Source organism: Oratosquilla oratoria, chromosome 33, assembly GCF_046742065.1.
Source record: "Oratosquilla oratoria isolate Oo_2021 chromosome 33, ASM4674206v1, whole genome shotgun sequence".
In the NCBI taxonomy this organism is placed as follows: domain Eukaryota; kingdom Metazoa; phylum Arthropoda; class Malacostraca; order Stomatopoda; family Squillidae; genus Oratosquilla; species Oratosquilla oratoria.
The window spans coordinates 1330296-1354327 of record NC_134809.1 but is presented as its reverse complement, the minus strand read 5'-3'; the positions used below and the strand labels follow the sequence as shown (position 1 = coordinate 1354327).

The following is a 24032-nucleotide window of genomic DNA, read 5'->3' as shown; positions in this document are numbered from 1 at the left end:
TTTAGATGTCTAGGTAGTAGAAGGTTACAAGGACAACAAGGAAGGGGATGGTTGTTGAGTGCATATTCAATAAGGGCACAATCTTGACCTACAATTTGGTTGATAAAACTGTCAATATTAATTTAAGGCTGGGCCATAGTCCTTTCTGTACTGTATGCAGCTAATGGAGCTTGCCATTTCTTTGTCATTTCACAAGATGTACATCATATTGCTTGTTGAATGATTCCATCTATTTGTTTGTACATAGTGAACAAGCATAGATTTTGCAGGTATACCCAATGCAGGAGCTCTAATCAAAGTAATCTCTGATAATTATCAACAACTAGTGTTTGAGACTGTCAATTATTAAAACACTGCTTTTTCTTTATGATTTTAGGGGAATTGTTCTCTTCAATGGAAGAGGTTAACTTTTGAAGTAGTTAAGTAAATCTAATTTACATACTTCACTTGGCCAGCAGTCTATTGATGATTTCTTTCATCTATTGCTTTCACTCTTACATGCCGAAACCATCTTATCACACATTAAACCTTCAGACACAGGATGGTCTCATGTGATGTCATATGAACATTGCATAGGTAATTCGCAGTTTTAAAAGTTTCCTTGCTTACTACAGCTAAAATGAAGCTATATTCATTCTTGGAAACTAGGTACTATCTTCTTATTTGTTCATCATGGTATTTTCCTGATTTGGAGAGAGAAGATTAACAAATTATGTAAGCCTTACAGAGACCGGCCCTCACCACATTGCTTTTATATCATTCTAGAAATTTACTGAGGGCATCTTCAGGGTCAGCAAATTTGCAATGGATATGGTGGATTGTCCATCAATGGCTGCCACATCACTATCTAGAAGAAGAATATAGTGATTAGTTTTCAGCTGGTATGTACATTCCAGTACTCAATGATGGTGTGGTTTTCATTTTGAACATCAAGTTCATGTTAACGTTGGTATGTGGTATGGTGGACATCAGACTTTTGAGTAACATCATTTTCTATATAACAAGAATCACTGCAAGATGGTGAACACCATAAGTGTGATGTTTCATTATATGATTGAGGACATGACAATAACGGAATGTACGACTCATCCCATACTAAGACTATTTAGCAATGGTATGGTCACCACACATACAGAAACGTTCAAGAAAAATAGAATACAAAGGGTGATAAAAGATTTCAAACCTAAATGACAGCACAGTCAACGAGGAAAGACCAACAACTGGGAATTCCCATACTGATATGATATCTAGATCTGAAAAAGGTATATAAAAAATGTACGGAAAGAACCTGCTGGTATGGATTAAAATATCAACAGGTCACAGTAAAATAATGATGTTAAAAAGCATAGTTTTCCACATAGATGCATGGACACAAGAGACAGAACCCCATGAGCATAATTTTAACCCTGTATACTACTAGGTAAATACACATACTACACAGTATTTACTTAACCGTAGTATACAAGCAAGGAGCAATGCTTGTGAAATCCTGTCTCTTATTCCCCAATTACCATACCTAAATCCACATTTATGCTCAGTTCCAACCTTGATCTCAATTATCATACCAACGAATTCATGATAAGAAAGTTTTTGATAGAGTATAAATGGGAAACAACACTATACCCATGCATGATGACTGAGACCTCAGAGTGATGGTTATGGAAAAATTGTAAAAAAAAAAAAAAATAAATAAATAAATACAATAAATAAATAATTTACAGGGGAAGGGGAGATGAGTTTTTTCATATATTCATCACTAGAGTGAAATATGTTTGGCAACAGCTTACAAGTTACACATCTCTCCCATCATCCCTTCCATTTTTTTCTTTATTTAATCTATTTTCCACTTTGCTAACTCCATATTGGAATTCTTTTGTCTATTTCCATAATGGTGCAGTCGCACCCCTTTTTTTCACCTTCCATTCCTGGCTTTCATAAATCTGATCAGGATCTTCCTATAGCAGTTTACAAAACCCTTCACTTTTTCACAATCTATTCCATACATTACTTCAGTGATGTATAATAAGAACATTACTGATGCAAGCACTATGCCCTGTGGCATCCCAATACCTACTGTAAACCTTTATCATTTCTGCTTGTTTTTAGCTTTACCACATACTATCCCATTTACTTTAATCTTGGAAATACCTTCTCCCTATTAAACCATCCCCACCCACCCCCTCATCCAGGGGGTGGGGATAGAACTGATATCTCACAATTGAACATTTTCTGTTCTATCATCTTTCATGAGATTCCAGGATCATTTACAAGCAAAACATTTTAATGTGGACTTATTAAAACAGTGATTCCTAAACTGGGCATAAGGCAATTTTGAAGGAGTAATGGAGGGAAGAGTAAAAAGTCATTAGGATAGTGTAGTTTACTATAATGTATACAAAAATAATAATAAAAAGAAATTAAAATCTTAGGTTTTAAACTATTCACCAATTGTGGATACTGACCCAGTTTTGTGAATAGGGGTAATGGCTTGATGTGTCACTTAGATATAGATGAAGACCCCCCAAAAATGCTAAGGAACCAATTTATCCAAGAATATCAATTATCAATAATCATGATTTTTTTTTGTTGATGTACAATATTATCTATCTACTTTCTCCAAAGAAGATAATTTGATGTACACATTAGATCATATTAGGATGCATTTGATATCTTCCTAATTACCCACCATTTGTTTCCAAACAGAACCATGAAAATACAGACTAAAGAGGGGACTACTCATCCATTAAGTTGTTTGCAGGTTCCATGTATATATAAATAAAGGGTTGCACTAGTTACCGACAACTACAGTCAACTCCAATTATATTCATTGTCTTTTAGTTAAAATTGGCATAAGTTATTTGTGCTATATCTTATCGTATCTGTAAGTTTCAAAGCATTTAGCCACATCAATACTAAGATTCAAGATGTGATACACTACTGACAACTCGTTGCCCAATGTGAGCTTCAAAACACCATGTTTGTTTTTGTTTGTTGTGGAAGACATACTATTGCAAGTCTGAGGATGGGCCTATGTTGGTTAGTTGGGAGTAGGACTAGGCCTAAATACATTTTCTTATGAGTACAATATAATATTACAAAAAAAAAATGAACTGAGGCATGATGGTTAACTCCCATCATGTACCACATTCTATCATATCTGCAAATTTGAAAGTATATGGCTATATCAATATCATGTTTATCAAGATTTTCAATATATCCTGGACATGCGGACTTATCAGACAACTCGAGCTACAAGGCGGTTCATGGCATCTTGAAGCTTGTGTCAAGCTCCAAGCTGTCGGTAGTGTATCATCTTGATTACCTCGATACTGATGAAGCCAAATGCTTTAAAAATTACAAAAACAATAAACTATACCAAAAACGATTTCTTCATACCAATATCAACTAAAAACAACTAATACCATCAGTGTTGTCAGTAGTTGTCACAGGTTGTCAGCAGTTGTAACATTTCTGCGGGAATTTTCATATTTCAGTAAATCTTCATTCTCCAGAATTTGTCCATAGTTACTGAAATCCATTGTTTAAGTAGCTATTCAGGGTTCTTCTGTAACTTTAAATTGCAGCAAACTTGTATAGGTTCCCATTCAATGATTATATAAGCAATATAGAATGGTCTTGGGTGCAAGTGATCTAGTAAGACATGAAAAAAGATCTTGCTTCCTTTCTTCAAAATCTGTCAATTTCATACTAAGGTAGACCATGCTCAAGCTTCCTGTCTACATTTACTGTATTTCCTCCATCTTTTTTTTTTTTTTTTTTTTACAGAAGAAGAGATGAGGATCACAATGGAAATAAGCTTACATGCTTTTTTGTGTTATCCTCAGCAATTGTAATTGTTATTTCGAACTGTGTTCTTTTCATTATCTGCACTTCATGTATATTGATTCATTGCCAAATAAACTTATTATTATTGTTATGATAAACAGTAGCTGATCCCCCATCTTCCTACTACTTAGATTAAAACACTAATGCAACATACTAGTCTGAATTTCTTCCCAGATAGATGGATAGGAGGACTTTAGAGCTGTTGGCAGCTGTTGTGAGGCTCGGGCTTCCAGCCAGTAAAACTTGAAGCAGTAATTAATTAACATTAATAAACAATAAATTTCCATATAGTATGAAGATTTCTAATCTTCATGAATATCTACAATTAAAGTGATACTGGTATTTTAACAATCTGTAATTTTACAGCCCATTATAATATATTCTTATATGTAATTAGGCATACTGTAGCTACATCTATCAAAAATAGAAATGACCCAAGATCAGTACCTTGAGCATTCCTTTTTTACCATCTCTCCAACTGGAAGCTTTGCCATACAGAGCAGACTTTTTTCAGTTCCTAACTGACCATAATATGTTCCATATAACTGAGCATGAGTGCCAACAATTAAATTGGCTAGTTACAAGGCAGTAGATGTTTAATGAACATGACTAACTAGAGAAAACCTTACTAAACATACAAAGATTTTATAATTATTTTTGGATGACAGAAGTTTCACTTGTGTCTATATAACTCTTAACAGTCCTGAATACAATTTCCTTAGAATTTTTTTTTATATTTATTTGTGTATAATGAGCACAATACCATCTAAAGGTGTAGTGTCTTGTGACACTGTCCTCAAATATGGACACAGACCTCAATCTTATTAAATTCAATTGAATTTCCTTCACATGTTTATATAAGGAGGGTTCCCAAACAGTGACTGCTCCCAAACTTCTGGTAACATACCATATGCTAGTGACAGAAATTGTTTCACACTAATATAAGACAGGCAAGAGTTCAAAGTTTTTTCCCAAAAATACATTACAAAGACAAAAGAGGATAAATTAGGGAATTTTGAAAAGAAAACCTGTCACCTGACAGTACTAGCAATAATAATAATAATAATAATAATAATAAATAATAATAATAATAAAAAATATATATATTACAAAGACAAAAGAGGATAGATCAAGGAATTTTGATCAAAGACTACCTGCCCCCCGACAGCAGTAGCAGTAATAATAATAATAAATACTACAAAGACAAAAGAGGACAGATCAGGGAATTTTTATAAGACTACATGTTACCTGACAGCAGTAGCAGTTGTAATAATAATAATAATAATAATAATAATAATAATAATAATAACAATAATAATAATAGAAAAAATACAAAGACAAAAGAGGATAGATTTGGGAATTTTGATAAAAGACAACCTGTCACCTGACAACCATAATAAGGTTTTGGAAGAGAGACATGGATTGCTGCAGAAAAATAGTGTCTTTTCATTACATGCATGAAGAGGGAAATGAAAAGAAAGATAAGCCACTTAGAGAATCCATTCAAGACAGGAACAAGCACAAGTAGTTAGGTTCCTGCACATAAGCAAGAGGTATAGATATACCAATTCTGAACAATGAAAGAGAAAGAGCTGACTTTAGTGTTAAGTTTGCTGAAGGAGGTGACTTACAATGACATAGGATCTCTTGATTGCCATACAGATAAACTCCTGGAATAGCCTCGGTGACAGACTAAGCTGGAACCATACATGAAATTAAATCTAATCATGACAGCTGGAGAATAGGGTGATCAATGTGTCCCAGTTGAATCTATGAATGAATTAAGCTAGATATGATAATTATACTACAATCAAAAACAAGATGTCTATATTTTTTACCTGAAAAGATTTCAATGATCAACCATAGATTTTCATTTAGCCATAATAGATCAACAGATCTGTAGTTATAGATCTGTAGGATAAAATTCTTAGACAAAATGTAGAATTTTTACATCTTACAACATACTGCTAAGGCTTTCCACGTGATCTAAACTTTGAATCTACAACACACAAACATCTTTACCCAAGTCTGTTCCACTGTGCAACTGCACTAGATGAAATTATTTCCATCCAATTCACAATCAATAGCTTGGTCCTAACAGCTTGGGCTCAGTTTCAAACTTGCTTTTTACTTGCCATGTTAATATTTGCAGCTTTCAGACCTCTACAATGCCTAATGCTATGCTATAGATTATGTAGAGCAGTATTATAAGTATTTTGATAATACATTTTATCAAATATATTATTTCTAATAATTTAAGATTATTTTAATGAAATACTAAAATATAGGATCAATAATGAATAGAAGTAGCTTGCCCTTAACATAATAGTTTTGGACCATGAAATACCAGATTGAAATCATACAAGTTTGTTCTACATACTGTACATACATACATACATATACGAAGGCTTTTTCCCCTTTACAAGGGAGGTAGCCAAAAAGGAAAAGGCATAAAATCATTCCCACCCATTCCATCCCTGAATACACTCCACACCCCTCCACTCTCCCTCTTATCTTAGCACCTTCTGGATGACAGGTCATCCCTGCACCTTGTCCACTTGGATCGTAAGAGGAGAGAAGAAAGGGACGGGGAGTGGGACTAGGCATCCTTCTCCTTGTAGCCCCACAGGGGACGTTCCTAAATGAAAAAGTAAAGGCATAAGAGGGTCTGGGAGTTTTCAGAACAGCACACGTTTGTTCTACCCCTTAATATCTTTCCCTCTATTGAGATATATCAAAGGGTACCATACAAATTTGGCCAATTTTACATAAAAACTTGCCATGGGTGGCACAAAATCACTGTTTGGGATGAACTGCTTATATCTCAAAAAGTGGTTGTCCAACACAATGAATGTCAATGAGAATTAGTCAAGATGGTAAGAGATCTTGGGCCCAGTTTAGAGACAACTCCTTGGCACCACAACTCCAGTTGGAGGTGAGGATATTGATGAGTTTTAAAGACAGGTTGCCAGGGAGATGATTCCTACTGATTTACATCTTGCAGGACCATCACTGACCCTTAGAAGGTGAGGGGCATATGCCAGAAGGAGCACTCATGCAACAGCTGTCACCACTGCACAATATGGTTTGAATGTTGGAGTAACAGTCACTGTTAATCTGAGGGATGTAGAGCTCAAACCTTCATCTAAGAGAATAGACTCGCATGCCTCCAAGTACACCAACAAATGTTGGTCTCTAGCATATAAGAAAATGTCAACAACAGCATCATCTTCTTAACATGCCAAGATACTTGAAACAAAAAGTCATAGTTTAGATGTTGTAGCTGGCAACATTGTTAAGGGTGCTCTGACAACATGTTCTTGACAACAATAATTCATCTTGTACCTGTTACATATCAGTATTATTATATCAATTGCTGATAAGTTACAAGACAAATTTCTCCTCTTCTTTATCAAAAACACGTCATGTGGGCATCCTTCCAGTTTGGATTAGTCTGGTACCCCAACAGTCTGGAGAACCACGCTAGAAAATTGATATTTAAGTGTGGTAGGGTAAACAAACCAATGAAGTTATTTCAGATAGAAATTATGTCAGTAGATTATTTCAAATTGGCAAAAAATACATTATAAGAAATAATCAAATAAGTAAAAATGATAATGATAAAAAAGTTCAGTTTCCTAATCTCAACTGAACTGATCTGATTTGACCTAACATAACTACAACCATGCTAGGCTTGGGTAGTGATATACTTGTTTGTGACAATTACTTATTAGAGATGAAAAATTTTGTGCTTGTGTAAGTATATAAAGAGAGAAAAATAATTCTGAGTTTCAAGATAAAGGTTCTCAGTTGTCTAGATAGGGTGAGAGTTACACAATACAACGAGATGTTCTTGTGGTTGAAGCCAAGACAGGTGGAATCTGTTGACAGGGTAATTCCGAGTTCATAGTATCTTAAAGCAGGATGGTGATCTTAGTGCAGTCTTGCTGATGTAGTTTTGTCTTGGTCGTCATTTCTTAGTTGGGATTGATACCTTGGGAATAACATATAGAATTTAAAGGTCTACTGAGAAGGGCTTGTTTTGTGATCTGAGTATATGTTTTAATATGGATGTTTTGTGGGGTGCTTGGGGTAGGCTATTGTACATGTGGAATGTGCTTCTGCGATATGGTGTGAGGGGAGGGAGGAACAAAGGGCTCTTGTATTGAACTGTGTGCCTACCATTCTTATGAGCTGCTCTTTGGGAAGGATTTAATTTGTACAAGTAGATGTTCTATTGGGGGTAATTTTAGTGCATCTAGCTGTTATTTTTTGCTTGACGAAAGGTTTAGTTAGATTTTTTTTCTTCAGGAGCATTCATAACAAATATGAACTTATAGCAAGGGAATTTGGGACTTTAAACATGTTTTAACTAAAACAATAGTCAGATTTCTTTGATTGTATTGTAAAACATTACACAATATGATTTTCTTTGCTCTAGAGTGGGTTCTCGACAGCATCAATGTAATGGAGGAAACCAATTGCCCTTTTGGGCTCCTGTCAGTCTTTCGTGTGTCCAGAGTCATCAATACATAAGCCATTGTTGTCTGAGTAGGGTCGTTCTTATGCCACTGGTAGAGGAATGAACAGCAGTCACTAGTTGTCAGCTCTCATGGATGAGTCGTGTGGAAATAGGCTTCCAGCTGAAATAAAGGGCTGCCCATATACAGAGGAATTCAAGGTAAAGGTAGATTTTTTTTTCTTTAAGTCCTGATTGTTCTTTTATCCTCAAGCCTACACTATTATTGATTCCTGTACTATCATACAACTTTTCAACTCCTTTGTTATGTCCCAACTTACAGCTTTTGTTCTAACACCACACAATTTTGTTCAGATTCAGGTAAGAATTTGTCCTGACAGGAGAGAAAATATTTCAATTATTACAATTTCTACACTTATGTATTTTTACAAATCATGTACAAACTAATCCCAGCAGATGATCTTATCCAACTTTCGGGAGCATAAGGTGTTTATGTGGTAAAATAGTGGTACTCCTCGAGTACATTTCCCATCTGCTCAACAACTATTGTTTATCCCTCAACTTGTTTACGGTTACCAGTAAACCATTAAAAACCCAATTATTTCAACTTTTGAGGAAATTAAAGACAAGCTAAAGCATTTGCACAAAACTATTAAATCAAAATACACACTCATAGTCATAGATAACCAAAGGGGCATTTGCAAACAAAATTTTGGAAACCTGCAGCCCCACAGAAACAAGCAATAATCCTAGGGCCCTTCCATATATCTTTCTGGTAAGAAATACTGCCTTGTTGTCTGTGTTGTATTACTATAGATCTCCTATGCTGCCTGCTCATAATAATAGGTGGAAGGTAACCGTAAAATTTGTCAGCTCTCCTTATAAAAAAAAAAGGGAGGAAATTCAACTAGAATCCATAAAATATATTGGACATGATTCTGAGGGAGTATCACCCTCTCCAAATGGTGGTGATTGTTAACAAGTTTTGAAGATGGGAGCTGGAAAACAATTTTCTCTATGTTTATCCTATAGGACCACCACTTACAGGTGTCCACTGGTACCACACACATACAATCTATCACTCCAGGTCTCTCTTGCATGAGACTCAAGACTCCATGTAAGGTAATTACCACTAGATACCCCATAAGTCGCTCAAAGACGAAACATTGTATCATCATCTGGGTATAGCTAGTGTATGGAAGTGTAAGATGAGACATTCATATCCTCCATGTGAGGATTGCAGTTTGTTTCTGTATCTAGGCCTATTCTGTGCTAGTACTGTTTTAATGTTGAATGGTAACCTAAACACAAGCATGCTTATATGGTTCTTGTTTGTCTTGGGTTGGATTTTTCTATGGGGAAGTTTGATGGAGTAGGAAGTTTGGTGGTCAGTTTTGTATTTTTGTGATCTGGGTGTGAATGTAATTTTGTGTTTTTGTATTGTGGATGAAGGAAAAATAAAACCGACTTACATGAAAACATTCAAAGAAAAACATTCTTGCAGTTTTTCATAGGTACGGCACATTCTGCATTGAACAGGACTTTTTTTTATGATTCTAGCTGTTTAGGTGTTACAATTGACTAAGGCCCCTTCCAGCAGCTATTTCTTTGCAGCTTGGATATCATTTGCAGAAATTCCACTCACAGGGTCTCATAATCACACATACACACACACCACAAAACTTCAGAACCTTATTACTACCCACCTCCAAGACACAGCAGAAGGAAACATAACTAATTTATCCTCTTCCACAAAAACCACATGGTTTCAAGGAAGCCCATTCCATTAGCACAACTCTCAAACATTAAACAAGTGCTGGAGGGATTAAACACAAGAATGGTCATGGCAACATCACACATAAACAAAGTATTTAAAAAAATCCTAGACATACTATCAATTAAGATCATGGAGACAAACATCGACAACAGATGACAAGTGTAAGCCCAAAACAGCCATAGTAGGGAAAGAAAGAAAATAAAAAGAAAAAAGAAGGGAAGCGAGGGGGAAAGTACAGTCGAGTGTGGTCCTTAAGAACTGTTTGCAGGCTGTGACTAAAGTTTCCTTATACTGTCCAAGCCCCTTGCTTGAGTTTGATTACAGTATGCTTATTTTCTTGATTTTCAGTCAGATCTGACAAGCAGGCTAATGGGCATGTATCAAAAGTGAGGCTTTATTTTTTTTCCCAATGAAAGGATTTGACTATTTCAATTCACTATTGGATGCTCCTTTGATTCATGGTTGTCTGATGACTTCTGAAATAAGGCTTGCACATTACTATTTCTGAGCCTTGTTCTAGTTTACCTGAGTAAATTTGAGTATTCATGGGTGCTAATTTGTGGTTACTATGCTGGGTCATTGTCAGGTAATCAGTATTGGTGAGGGCTATGTTCTGTCCCTGGAGTCCTGAATCTGATGCAAGGATATCACATGTGAAGAAATTAACAACATGGGTGAGAGCAATACCCCTTGGGGATTCCACTGTGTGTATGCATGTATAAAAATTTAATATAGTTGAAAATTGTGGGAATGGAGAGATTTTGAATTTCAAAATATTAAATTATGGAATACAGGTTTTCACCAACTCAATCAAGTAATGATACAAAAATGCCCCCCCCTTTTTTTTTTGGGGGGGGGGCCTAAGTATATCCTAAAGGCCCTTTACAGTACTACTTTATGTATAATAATATCTATATTTTTTCTCCAGATTTTCAACTAGCCAGCCCTTTAAATTTCCCCTTTACTACCTGTTACTCCAACTCAGGTATTCTCACCAAGAGTACTGGTTATTGGTGATGAAATACAATACCATCCAATGAGGAAAACAAATAGCCAAACCATTCCATTTGAAAAGAACCCAAAATTCTAGGCCTCACTTTTGATACTCGCATGGCATTCACCCACGGTAAAAATAAAGAAAAAATAACAAGAGAAAATGCTAACTAAAATCATTCACAAGCAAATTAGACATAATAACCACTTCTATATCATTACATCAAACAAGCACAATAAACAAGAGAGAGAGAGAGAGATATGGGGGGGGGCAATCCACAGAATAATATGGAAGAAATAGTAGTCAAACAACATATGCTCATTCAAAAGGGAAAAGAAGCAGAAGCCACAGAACTTAACACCTATAAGCCTGACTTCAATCATGGAAACAATAGTAAGAGACCATAGATCATCCCTTAGAATGCACTTTTAACACATCTTATGATGTAATTACTTTTGCATGACAAACCTTCTAGATTCTTAAAATGTTTTTCTTATAAAACATTATGGAAAAATGTTATAAGTGGAGTTCCTCAGGGTTCTATTCTAGGCCCACTTTTGTTCAAGGTGCATCATATGCCTTACATATGAAATTCTTTGATCAATGCTCTTTCTGTTCTATCTGCCCTTGACACTTACAAGGCTTTCAGTCTGGATGGAAAACCCCCATCATTCTTAAAAGGTGTGTCCTGCTGACTCCCTCTTAAGACCTGTTCCATTTGTCTATTAGCTTAATCCTTCCCTTTAAGCTGGAAATCTGAATAAATTCAAGGTAGTTCCAAAGGACAAACGCTCTCAGCACCCATTTAATATCTTCATATGTTTTGTTTTATTTTAACATAAATCTTTAATTCTATATTTTTTGTACACTAATGAAGTTTATCTTCAGTATGAAATATTGGACTGCTGTGTTGTAGCATGCAGCAATTTCTATCATTAACAGAAACTACAAAACTAATATGATAATGACTTTGACAGCTTTCTCTAAGGCCCGAGATACGTTCTTGCACAAGGTGGTTTTACAAGATGCATGTCTAAGGTTGCTTTGCCTGCTGCCATCTGTAAACCCCACGAAAACCCTCACCTCCCTACAGACATAGGAAGAGAACTCAGTTTCTGGACCAGGCCCAAGATCTCTCCATAAACTTCCACTTCTTTCCACCTTCAGAGTTTGAAATCAGCAACTCGCCCTCCTCCTATTAGTGATGAATAGTTCCATGACCAATAACAGGTTCTTCCACAAGGTGGTCCTGCTAGATGAGTATCAAAGCCTGCCACCTATCTTCAAACCCAGACATATCCTCACCTCCAGAAGCCCCCTAAGGGTATGCCACTCAATTCTTCAGATTGGGCCCAAGCTCACTATATTTTAAAGTATTTTCTCCACCTATTCACCAACAAGTTGTGACAGCCACCATTTGGTGCTAAAGTTATTAAGAAATTCAGGAAAACATATTTTGTGTTGTTTGGATACAGACAGAACCAGGCAGCAAGAATGAAGTGCTCAGGGTCTTCTGTATGGAAACTGCATTGAGATTCTGTGTTTGTACTGTTTTAAGTTTCTGAGTGGATAATAGCTATCAGTGACAAATCTTGTCACATGATCCAACACTATGGTGAATTACTAATTTCACATTCACTTACACGCACAAGCTACTACTTTCAACTTTCTTGCAATGAGTACCCCCTAATAGCCTATGTTGTGAGGATATCAAACAACCATTTCCCTGACTCCACTGGTTTAAGTCCTTGGCCATGTATACATAGCAAATTACTTTTGGGTATATATGGGATTCAATCCTTTCCATCACTGGCTGCATTGATAGTCATCGAGATTAAGCCCTCCCTTCCATCTCATCCACTTGTATTTCTTATGTACCTTAAATCACCTTTGACTTGAAACTCAATCTCCATATTCAGTGCATTTATTGCAAGTGCACATTTCACCAATGTATCCTGATTTAACCCAAATCCAACTGCAATCTCTCTTAACAGAAGTGGTAATCACCCTGTGTAAGTAAATAATTTCCAAATACAACATACAGTACTTTTGAGGAATGAAAATATGCTTACAAATAAGAAAATTTTACTGATTGACAGGAACACAAAATTTGAAGAGAAGATATTGGTCCCTGGAGTGTGTACATACACAAGCCAAGGGGTCTACCACAACCAAAGATTCCTTTCCCCTTCTCTTTTCCCATGTACTTTCTAAACAACTAATCAACCTCCATTCAAGAAAGAATGTCGTTCACTTTCAACTCCAACCTCTCCTCAATTCCTTTACCTACATGACCTCCCTCTTTGTGGAGACTGTCCCCAAGGACAAAAGCCCTGATTATCAGTATAAATACTGACCAACCACCTATCATGACCTACTTGATACAGCAACTGCTGTCTTGAATTTCACCAACGGGAAATTCAAAGCCCCATACTGGCTAGCAACAGTCCTTAGCTTCTTCCCATAGACATCTCTGGGAAGAAACATTGGGCTGCTGTTTTCATGTATTAGAGTGAAAACCGTTTCCATGTCACAAATTACACCAGTATGAGGAGGGGAGCAATCACTGCTTGTCAGCTCTCATGTTTTTGGAAGAAATATAAAATAACCAGGTAATAGGGACAGACTCTTGGTAGAATTAGAGACCAAGTATCAGCTTCTTTGGCTGCACCTCCAAATGGAGGGAAGTTGACATGTTTTGAAGATGGGTCACAATATTATTTTATCTCCCATCTATCCTGGAGGACCAACACTTGCAGGTACGAGTAGTTGGTCCTGGGCCAGTAAATGCCCATACATTAAAATCAATACCAACAATACTATTTCTTTGGACATGCCAGGCAGATCAGCCCACACAAACTCCTATGTATTCAGAAACATTCATGATGATCTTGACATAAGACATTCAAGTTTAGGTAGCTGACTGCCATTAAGCTCAACAGATTTGAAACAATCTTCCATTTCCAAATCAAAATTGGCCATCTGCCAAAACTCTTGCCAGTAGCCTCTAAACATCTTAACTTCTTTCTTTATTTTATTCCTGCACATATTCCTCTTCTCCGTGTTTCCATGTCACATCTCTACATTTTGCTTTCTCGCACTTGTTGAAATATTTGTTCACCTCTTTCCCAGCTAACACTTGAAATAAAATATTCCACATTAAAATCATAGAAGTTTAGAATGATTTCCTATTTTGTACAGTTTCTTGTCATTGTAAATTCCATACTATCAAATTCAAATAATCTATGCAAACCTGCTACATTTTCTCAAAACTACATTCTTTGTCATACATCTCTTGGCTATTTCCTGTTAATTCAAATTCTAACACTATGTGATCACTTTTCCTGTGGGACACGTGTACTTCAACGAATCGGTTACCAGTACTTTCTTTGGTAGGCAATAAGTCAGATCACATTGGAATCATCTCTTAATCCAAGATTTTTTTTTTTACTTACTGGGTCACGTAAGCCTACTTCAATTTGTTACCCACACCTCCCAATTTACCTCTTCACAACTAAAGTCATCCTCCAGGATTATCCTGTCACTTTCTTCTGCCTCTTCCTGGATATAATTTTCTTTCTTTCATTCCATTCACTTGTCTTACAGGGAACATATGCTACACTCAAGCCTCTATCTTCTTTGGTTGTAGTCTTCTGATTTGTCTCATTACTGTTTTCATCTCCAGTCACACCATCTATTATTTGGCCATTCTTCACTGCTATCATCACTCCATCTTCCCTATATCTTCTCAGAAATATGAACTCGATGTTTCCCAACTAGGTATCAACATACCATGACAGGTACCTTGGTCTCAACATACACATACAGATATTGTACCTGGTTAATTTGTCTTCAAGTAATCAATGATTTCTAACCTGGCCAATATGTCTACATTAGCATATACTGCCCTGACTTGATCCTTTTGATCTCTCTGGGGGAAACCTCTGGGCCATGTCTGTGTTGTATTAATGAGGAATAGTTTCTGTATCACTGGCTTGTAGTAGGTGGTGCTGGAGTAATTCCAGTGTCAACACTTCATATGTGAAAAGATGGAGGAAACACATTTGAAGTCAACAAGAAATTATGGCCATCGTCAGGTGTAAATTCAAATGGAGGTAAGGGTGATGACAGGTTTTACAGACAAGTGGCATGGAGACACGTAGGGCTGATGTTCTACTTGCAGGCACCGGTTGTTGGTTCTTCCTCATAAAAAGGATAGATGCAATAAATTAGAATACAAATGTCAGCTCCTTAAAGTATTCCCAGATAAGCAAGTTGGAAATGTCCATGTATAACAATTGTTGCCACAAGTTTCAGACTGGAAATCCACAGCAGCAGGCCTTCGGCTTTAATATAGACCTCTAAGGAAAGAGATGCTGGGACGTGTCCGAGTTGTATATTAATATACATTTTTTTCATCATCTCTTCATCCATGCAGAGAAAAAACTTTTTTTAGCAGTGACCTGCATGTTTCACCCAGAATTTTGCTGATATATTTCTCAGATGATGAAGTATCTGTGAGCAACACTTCCAGATCTCTTCTTTGCCTTTGTAATTGATTTATTACCCAACAAGTTTTTTTTTTATCCATCTCCAAAACCCTGACTTTGTTGTATTAAAAGTTGTTTCCTACAACTAGTTCTAGGCATCTGTATTATCTAATCTTGTTGCAACATTCTGACGTCTCCCTTATACTTATTCTCCCCATGATCTTTTATGGTAGTATAACTTGTGCCTATTATGTGTATGTGAGTGAGTGAGTGAGAGTGAGTGAGTGAGTGAGTGAGTGTGAGTGAGTGAGTGAGTGAGTGAGAGAGAGAGAGAGAGAGAGAGAGAGAGAGAGAGAGAGAGAGAGAGAGAGAGAGAGAGAGAGAGAGAGAGAGAGAGAATTCAAAATAAATGTTAATTTTTTCAGCTGGAGAAAAAAAAAAAAAAAAAAAAAAACATAACCATTGAAGGGGATGGAACCATCTCAACAGCTACTGGTATAATATTAGTTTTAAAAGTACTTTAACTTTTGGGTTCATGACAAAGCCTTTTTTTTCCAAATTTACTTAAACTGCACATTCATGTGTTTTTTTTTCAGTTTCTGAAAAGTTGTATGACAAACTTCTAAGAAATCATTACACACACAGCAAGAGAATAAGAGACACGACCCCATCAACATTGCTACTTTCTAGTACAACACATTTAGCCAAATACATATGAGGGAACACATAACAGGGACTTCCAACATTGATAAAGCAGAGAGAGGCAACATGATGTCTAGATTAGGAAAAGGTATGGAAAAAATGGGCAGAAAAGACCTGGCAGTATAGAAAGGTCAACGCAAAAACATAGATAACTATAGCTTTCAACAATGATATATTGATTTTAGGAACAAGTTGGATGAAAATATAGTCTACGTCAAAAGCAAATGGCAAAGTTAGCAGGATGCAATAAGACACAATCCAGTATGCACTGCTCCAGTCATACAACTAAGTAAATGCACATACATGGCCTGCTGGTGCAATGGGTAGCCCTTTTTGGTACCCGGTCCCAGGTGTGAGCAGTGCTCTTATCTTTCATATCTTTCACTGAGACTACAAGCCGATACTGCTCCAGCTCTTGTTTCATTAGTACAAGTTCAGCACTTGATCCATGACCTTGGTGAATTGCACATAAATGTCTGAGCCACCCTAGACTGGAATATGCAGCAATTATATGGTCTCCATATAGCATGTAGGATGTAAACAAGTGAGAATACAAACAGAAGTGACCAAATTGGTCTCAGCTTTACAGATAAAACATATGAAGTCTAGCACGGGACCTTTCATCACTGAAAGAGAAAGAATTGATTTATAGCATGCTTAACTGTGCAAAAGATTTTCAAGACAGGTTGGTTCAATACTTTGAAAATGGGAAATATTTTGGCAGAGAATTAATTCTGTTCTAAACCTGGAAGATTAAATATATCAATCCTACTAAACTTTTACTCAAGAATAACCAACATGCTACAAAAGAGGACTGAGTGGATTGTGTGTAACAAGATCTAAAGAACCTTTATATATGGCATTTCATTGACTACTACAGTACTCCAGAAACTGGTGAATACTGGAGGACTTTGGAAATGGAAGAGGGATTTCCTGACAATCTTACAGAGTCCCACAAGGGTCAGTGCTGGAACCTATTATATTCTTGATCAATGTGAGATGCAAAGACATACTATAACCACAGATAATACAAAGATCATGAAGTGCATAAAAGGTGAAGAGAATGAAAATAAATGCAAAATCATCTAGATAGATAACTGTAGCAGAGGATGGAAAATCAGTTTCACCACCATAAATATAGGACTGAAAATGGGCTAAATGATAAAAAGACCATCAATAACTTACCCAACAAGATGGGAAACAATAACAAGCAAAGGATAATAGGGATTTAGAAGTGTTGGTCTGAGATGACTTTTCACCCAAAAAATACAACAGCAAGATTGTGGGCAAGATGAACAGAAAAGTAGCTACATGGTTGGAGAGATGCGGAAACTCATGGATAATCTGATTTATCCTTCTGGAGTATGTAACAAAGTGAAGAATATAAACAAGATTGAGAGAATACATAAGTATCAACCAAATTTATCCTCGGTCTAGCAGATATACGAATATCAAGAGAGTATTTTAGATCTGCCATCATTAAAGAGAAAGGAGAGAAGCACCCTGACTGCAATGTTCAGGTCAATGAAATATGTGGATAACAGTGACAAAGGATATCTTTATTTCAGAGGGGCATTGCAAAGGAAATAAACTGAAGAGGACTACAAACCTGAAAGATCACGTACTTTTCATTACAAATGCTTCAACTCTTGAAATATCTTCACAACAGCTCAATTTTAAAGAATAAAGAAGTTAGGCATTATAGCAAATGTGAGACCTCAAAGGCATAGCACCTTTCCTTTATATCACAATTAGGTAAACACACTCACACACACAATGATAGCTGGAGAAAGAGACAGGACCTTTTGTATATATTTCCTTATATATTACAAAACAATAAGTATATTAAGTGTGCACACACAAACAGCCAATTTTCATAAACTACAGTATACATTGTTTTTTACCTTTGACAAAGAGAAAGACATGTGAATGAAAAAAAAAAAGATTGGTAGCATGAAATCATTTAACACGGGCAAGACGAGATATCACTATTCTATGTATTCCATGTTAATTTTCACAAAACATCAAAACTATACTGAATTTCAAAAGTGTTCATATCTTTTTAAGAAAACTTTTATAAACAAGGATGTATAGCTGCAATGTGGATTTTGGCTCGTTAACTTTAAGCCAATAGTGATTGGCCACCTGAGTAAATACACTTTAGCCTGCTGGGTCACACCAAACTATCTCGCTTTTAGTATGGGATATGCATAACCCATAACTTCCAGGCAAACATCTCTTTTAATTACAACAATTTGTATCCCAGAAAGAGGTCTGCATTTGGACTAATATATGAAATCTGTTTCATTTGTTCAAAACACTATGCACTGCAAATATACATTTCAAAGTAAATTTTAAGGATGTCCAAATCATAGTATTATATACATAAGTTACTGTATGAGTTATTCAATTTTCATGATACTGTATTGTTCTATTTCAATTGCTATCCACCAATTTACTATTTCACTTCCATTTCTACAAGTTTGAATGAAAATGCTTTGAAAAGTGCAGGCCTCAGAGCCTATCGTCACTTTCTTCAATGTCTTAAATCAAGTTTTTCTCTGTACCTAACTTGTTGCCAACTTGAAAGTATTCTTCAGGGCAAACTAATGCATATATTTCCTTTTTTCATTTAATTATCAAAATGCCATTTTTTCCTCCCTTGACTATTCAATGATAATCCAACTTTTCATCATGGACATAAACTAAAATGAAAATATTTTCTTTTTCAATAACAATGTTCAAATGCTTCACGGTATCAATAATACAAAATAATTCAGCTTAAGTTTCATTAAAACAAAAAGGGTACCATTTTACCCTCTTCTCAAACCCAGTTCTACTTTCCATTTGGTGCAACACTTAATAAATTCATAAATCCACTGCCTTGGATCTCGTTTGCTGAAAACTATGCCTTTATTAGGAATGCCTACTCTAGTTTTTATGCTTTTCAAATACCTATTATGTGTACTTTATTCACATTCCATTATTATAACCATAGCTTTCAAGACAACTCATCAATTCAGGACACCATTTATACTTAAATTTTCATATTTAGAACTCCTCCAACATCCACTTCTCATACCACAACCTCATTATCCTGTATCAAAAAGTATCTATATTACCTCTACCTCTGACCCCTTAAATGCCATACTGCCCTTAATTATAACATCCACCTTTAAACATCACACATCTAGCCCATTCTTTAATAAACACAACTCGCCCCTCCCTGTAATAAACAAGAACTTGTATCATAACCCGATATTTGCATCTGGATTAAGGGAATCTTCTTCAGTCTTACATTCCAAGGGATACCTCAAGAATATACATGATCATTTCCAACCCATTGCCACAACACCCTATATACTTAGTTCTCAAAGCCTTAGTAAACAATTGCCACTACATCCAACCAAACGAGATCACGGATACTTCAAATCCCCCATACCCACAACTAAAGCAGATTTCAACTACAGATGTCCTGCATGAAATCAGTGCCAATTGAATGTATGGGCTAAGAAGACAAGACTAGGGATTTAAAATTAATTTTATTTTATACTAAGTACTTAAGAAGTTACATAATGACCAACAAACAATTAAGCTGGTCATTACTAAATATACAATCACTGCAATGCCATTATCATTTTACATTATTAATCTATAAGCAGATTAATATGTAACCAGAGCTAATTTGATAACACTTTGTACTCACAAAATACCATGCCTTCCTTCGCATAAGCTCCTAGGATATATTTCAGCCAGTTCTTTATTTCATTTAAGCATAGGTGGACTTCGATGTCCATTCATCTACCTTTCACTCACTCCTTCCATCAAATTCTGTGCTAACAACTTTGAATGATTGAACATTTCACTCCCCCTTGATGAATGCTGCTTTATCATAAATGAAACTAGCAACACCAAGTTCACAGTAAACAACTTTTAGATACTATCAGTAAACCAGAAGATTAGGGCACAATACATATCTACAAAAAATCACACCAGCTTCTGGGTCTCCTTCCAATAACAAATACCCAAGTCAGATCCTAATTTGAATACATAAACACTGGCATTTTTGTTATCTTCACCGAATTATTGAAAATTTTAAGTTTACGCTACATAGTACCAATAAAGTTTGAGGAAACGCCAAAAACAAAGATTGATCGCCAAATAATTTTTTTATTATTTTGTTCTATGATGTACAACAATAAGATGCATAATGACACTGCTTGTTTTGGACGGTATTACATTTGATGCAATATACAAATCATTCAATATCGCACCAACCTCACACTAGACACACAAACCAGTTCATACATTTCTTTCAACAAAACCCCAACATTTCACAAATGTTACACATCCTTATCCACCCGAATCCCATACAAAAACACCCTTGTCCACAACGAAACCCTAACCCAATACACCTGTTTCACAAACGCCAAGAACTACGATAATCACAGCTACTCGCTCCCGTTTGCATTCTACACGCGCACGAACTTCGACCTTTGTGCGATCCACACCTCCATCCATTTTTCCAAGTCCTTCCCACGCTACCCCTAGACCTCGAAGTTCTCTCCAAACCCAGTCGAACTCGTTCAGCCAGCTACGTGAAGTTGGAGGTAGCCTAACTGCATGGCACGCATGACTTGGACTGAACGCAGCAACAGTTAGCCAGAGCGGCTGTGAATACCGCACGAGTACTGGCTGGGACTTCTCTTTCCCGGTCAAACTCGAACGAAGTAGGTACTGCACACATCCCGCAGTAAACAAGGTTGCAAGAGACAACTTTCGTCAACCAAATAAACGACAAGTCCTTTCAAAGTACACTGATTTACTGTCGTATAACTTGTAATTCCTGTAGGGATGGTTGAAGCAATGACCTAGCAAGGCCGTTTACTAACAACTGCCCTGTTCTGTACACATACAGTCCTTACACGGGGCTTGAGAGTTTCCTGTGCTCAGCTTACAATATGTTCCAGTTGCAAATCTGTAAACAGCCAAGTAAAGGTTCCGTTCCAAATTTCCATTCATTCCAACCTAACATTGTCGCGCCGCTTCTGAACCCATGGCCGGTAATCAACCTGATAAACAAACTATAAGTTCCACACTCACGCGACCAGCAGACAATGCTTGCATATCTCGGGGTCATAAGTTCCTCTGCTCGACGTAAATCCAAATACAGGGGATAAACAGTAAATCCAAATGAAACTTTGAGCACTGGTAATACAGTCGCCAATCATTTTTGTTACCAATGACGACCTACTGGCCATATTAACAATAATTTCACATTCATATTTTTCTACATTAACCATAATACACACCTCATTGCACTGTGCACATAAGCTTTTATTTCACTGAACATTTATATCCTCTTATTAAGGAATTTGGGGCACTCATTGTTTCGGCCCATCCGAAGCGAACACTACAGTGACTGACCAAAGACTAAACAAGTGTTAGGTTTTGTTGTCAAAGTTTGCAGCGGGGAGCGGCCGTTGTGGGGTTCACAAACTAACGCGCCGCTCCCCGGAGCCGCGCGAAATTTGAATTGCCTCTCTTATTTAGGTCTACAAATATGACGTTTTCTGTCTAAATACTCACACTCTGTAAAGAATAACATTTTAAGAATTTGGAAACGTAAATATTTTGCTAGAAATATACGTACTTACTAGAATATTACCTATTTCACATTTCCCCTTCTGTGGTGCTGAGTGATTACAGGCAAAGAGGGAGGAAGGATGGAGGGTCGCAAAGTTACGGCCTGGCTGATACTTCCCTTATTTCTAAATAAAAATATAATACTGGCTGCATGTGAAACAAATATTAGCCATTACAATATTCCTAGTAACTTTAATGCAGCTAGCTTCATATCTAATTAAACAAACATACGATTGTGATGAAAACAGTAAAAATCGGCAGGAATCATCGTACATCAGACGCTAGGGTGGCGGCGAAGCTCTGACACCCGCGACCGACCGGCCGAGCAGTTGGTTGGGGGTTCCATCCCTCCCTCCTCTCGTCACTGGCGCCTCAACTACCGCTAGTTCGCCATCAATTCCTCAACTACTTATAAGAGATTAATTAATTCATTACACATGTTAAAAATTCAGACATCCTTCTTTCACTGCTATTTGGGTTGCATGAAGACAAGTACAAGTGTAAGAAGGAAGATTGGCCCCTAAGAGGCGGGAGGCTGAGAACGCGTGCCATCATGTGGAAAGTCATCGTACATCCCCGCTTTGCACTTGGACTGGCTGGCGCGGTCTGGCTGGCCTCGTTTGCTGCCTAGCCTTCGATCGATTCCCTACAATTCCCGTATAGAAACATCGACTAAGTATATTAGGAGACAGGAGGTGTGTGTACAAAAATAGACACGCCACTGATAAGGTGAAACGACGAAAGGACCTCAAAGAAGAAAGAGGGAGGCGACGCGGGTACGGGTTGTGGTTTCGGGTTGGGTCCGATGGGGTGGCCTCTCACGCCGCCTCCTCAACCAATGACGGACACTACTCCTCGACCCTCTGTGCCCTTTCACCTTGCTCCTGTCGCCGCCACCACAACCACTGTTCTTTCCCTTATGCTTAACGCAACCTACTTGGAAGGCTTGTTAACCATGAGCGGGGGGATTGCATTCTTTCAGTTAAATCGTCATGTACCCCTTCATCTACTGGGCCACAGTAAATTGTAACCTCTCATCCAGCTTCATCTTTCCCTCCCCCGCAAGATATGCCCTTAATTTTCGGATCGTCCACAAGACATTAAGTACAGTTACATGCAATTGAAGTCACTTCGAATAAACCGTTTAATTTCGTCTTTGCCGTGCATACTATAACTTAAGCCTCAATCCTACTCAGCTTATTTACATCCTATTTCAGTACCTTGGGGATGAAGGGTCACTTGCCTCCCGTCACACTACCTTCTTTTTCGTTTGAGCATGTTGGAATTAGAATGATCCATAACCAGAGGGGGTTATTACCGAAAACATACTAAGCTTCACTTATTCTGTGTAAATTCGTGTGAGTCCCATGTGATGTGCAAATAAACTGGCACTGAGCATACCTAATTCATACGAAGTTCCCTGCTTCTCACTTCTCCCCAGTGCCTCGGTATACAAACCCTTCTTCCATTGTCTTTCCACACCTATTTTGCATAATACACGTATGCGCCTTTCATAGTTGGCCTTTTCTCCATTTATCGTGATATTGTTTGGTTACCCTTAAAAGTAGGGTCATTTGTACGTGCAGAGAAATAGAGAACACGCTTGGCTCGTGGATACAAGGGATGTTTATTTTTTATACGAATACATATTGAAATTTCCCCCTCCCCCTCTCATACACAGTAACGTGTGTGTGTTTTGTCCTACTGTATAGTCGGCTAGTTTGATAAAACTGCCAAAATAATAGTCGCAATATCTCATGAGCTCAACATTCGGTATGGGCCATAGCTGTATGGAACTGATACAAGCGTTTAGAAGACTATCATTAACATGGTTAATTTAGAACGGGTGAGTAATCGCCAAAGGGGTTCTAACAGGGTCACACATGTTGAAATTCTGGAAACTCTGCATAACAACACCAGGGGAAACAAGAGAGAAAGGACACATGATTACCCTGCACAAGTGTACACTCCGTCGAGTTGCCAATCTGTAATTTGCGAAAACAATCTGCAAAGAATTGTGGGTACAAGGCATAACAAAGCTAATCTTACCAAGCCGTGCAAGTCTATCAGAGGAGACTGAGTGTGCTCAAACTTCAA

The 24032-nt window shown here is 37.1% G+C and overlaps 1 protein-coding gene across 2 annotated transcripts in view; it reads right to left on the bottom strand.

Annotated features, from left to right (window-relative positions):
* Nucleotides 1-21724, bottom strand: part of LOC143017699 (uncharacterized) — an 89428-nt gene extending 67704 nt beyond the window's left edge. The window contains exon 1 of one of the 2 annotated variants that reach the window (XM_076172447.1): nucleotides 21602-21724. The gene's annotated coding sequence lies outside the window, so the exon portion shown is untranslated. Of the gene's footprint in view, nucleotides 1-21392 lie in introns of both variants that reach the window. The other variant, XM_076172448.1, reaches the window with a different exon arrangement.
* Nucleotides 21725-24032: the final 2308 nt, after the last annotated feature.